Raw genomic sequence first — 2,410 nt, 5'->3', positions numbered from 1 at the left:
TCCAGATGGTCTTACTTCTTACCATATGTAACACTTTCATATAATTCAACCCCTCAAACCACAACAAAACAAAGCCCATTCTTCTTAATGCATGGGTTTGAGCCTTCCTTTCCTATAGACAATAAAATAATTCCACAAGGTATTCCATATGATATAAATAAATCATTAATGGAATTAAATGATGTTAGAAATAAAATTCCAAACATAATACAAATCGCGCAAAATACACAAAAAAAATATTATGATAAAGCTCATAGAATCCTAAATTTTAACCCGGGAGACTTAGTGATGGTTAAATTTCCATTCGCTCAAATTGGAAAAACTCCTAAATTAGCATCATCATATAGAGGTCCTTTTGAAATTTAAAAAATAATATCAAATTTAAATTACAAAATTAAATTAGTACTAAACAATAAAGAAACGGAAGACGTCATTCATGTTAGAAGACTAAAACCGTATTATTCTAAATAAACCATAATCATTATTTATTATATTTTAATTGTTAAACGATAATCATTATAACTAAGATCCCTTGTAATTAATATACGGTATTTAAAATTTAAGTGATTTTATTTATTTTTTTCTCCACATTGTTTACTTATCATTCTATTTTATATATTTATGATAAATATAAAATAATTTATTATTATATCATTTCTTGCCATTACAAAGTTTAAAATAGATATTTTTTGCTACAATTGATACAAAATATTTAATTTTATGTTAACTAAAAAAAAAAAAAATTGTAATACAATTTCAGCTATTAAAGATTGACAAATCAATTCAACAATAAAAATGAAACTTCAATCTACAATTATATTCCTATTAGCATTGTCAAGCGTATATGGCTTCATAGCATATGACTGTTCTGGACCCAAACTTAACATCACCTCGTTCAACAGCCTACATATTGGTAAATGTCAAGAACAACCACCCCCAAAAACACATACTTTACAAACATACGGTACCGAAATGCACTGCAACGAACTTTTACCACCAGCGTTCCTTCTCGACGGGGAATGGTTCTGGTTTGCTCCGACACCAAGGGAAATAAAAGTACCACAAGCATTAAGACCATCCACGACCTGGACTTGGACATACAAAAGTCCAGAAGCTTTGATGATTGCAGGAATTTATACATAAGACATAATGACTGCACTTCAGAAACATCTTCTTTTTCCACAAGAAATTGAGTCAGCCCAAAGAAACATCGCAAGACAATCAATGGGCTATAACTTTGTAGATCAAGGACTAAGACTAAAAAGTCTATTAGACGAAGATACTATTGGTAAGATGGTTGAAAACAAATTACAAACAATGTGGGGATGGTTCACTTCTTTTGGAACTTTTATATCAGGACTGTTAGGAATATTTGTAATTTGGAGGGCATTCACTACAGCAATAAACACGGGTTTAAATATATCCATACTATATGTTATTGTAATTATAATTCACTAATGTATAATTTAAAATCTAAGTACAAAATGTCATGATATAACCATTATACATATCAAAGTACTATTTACAATTTAAATAATCTATAATCACAGTAAACATACTTTGTTCCACAATAACAATTATTATAATAAAAATAAAAATACGATAGTGACGACAAAAAAAGGAGCATAAAACGCCCTTCCACTGGCTCTTTACCAGCCAGTCCTCTAGCGTCTTACACAATAAGATAAAATGTCAGTAAACAGCTCAAAACAAATCTAAATATTTTGAAAATTTTATAAAATATAGTAAATGCCTATATAAACATTCAGTGAAAATTTCAAGTATCTGTGGTCATTTGTTTTAGACTTTTAGAGTCACAACAAAATAAGAAAATCACTAAATGTGAAATCCAATGTTGTAAAAATTTAAATTTCAAATGCTCATAAAAATTTAATTTGAATTTCCGGTGGACTTTTTATTTGTGATAAAGATTGAAAAACTTTTAAGGACTCTTGTATTAAATTTTCAAATCTTAGATTTAAAAACAAAATTTTTCATGAATTTCTAGCTTAAAATAATTTGTGAATATTCGTGATATTTACGTATTTTTTCAAAATTCAAACTTTGAATGCTTATAAAAAAATTGTGACTAAGAATTTATTTTATTTTTCAACTGCTATTGTAACAATATGTTAAGAGCCTTGTATTAAATTTTCAAGCTTTTCTGCCTAACAAATACATTTTTATCGATATTAATTTAAAAAAAACTGATAATGATCGAAAATTTCAAATGCCTATAAATAGTTCAACTTAAGTCGAAATATTTTGAAAATTGCATGGTGGATAGAATATATTTATATAAACATTCGGTGAAAATTGCATGTATCTATTTTACAACTGCTATTGTAACAATATGATAGGAGCCATGTATTAAATTTTCAAGTCTTAGATATAAAAAGAAAATTTTTTA

General features: G+C 27.3%; 1 pseudogene; it reads left to right on the top strand.

Moving 5' to 3' along the window:
• Positions 1-795: 795 nt before the first annotated feature.
• On the top strand, positions 796-1,458 carry LOC149056804 (uncharacterized; annotated as a pseudogene).
• Positions 1,459-2,410: the final 952 nt, after the last annotated feature.

The sequence above is a fragment of the Diuraphis noxia genome, unplaced genomic scaffold (assembly GCF_037042655.1).
Source record: "Diuraphis noxia isolate RWA-SAM2 unplaced genomic scaffold, SU_Dnox_SAM2 contig0003, whole genome shotgun sequence".
Taxonomy (NCBI): Eukaryota; Metazoa; Arthropoda; class Insecta; order Hemiptera; family Aphididae; genus Diuraphis; species Diuraphis noxia.
Note: the sequence above shows the minus strand (reverse complement) of the source record. Positions and strands in the feature narration are given on the sequence as shown.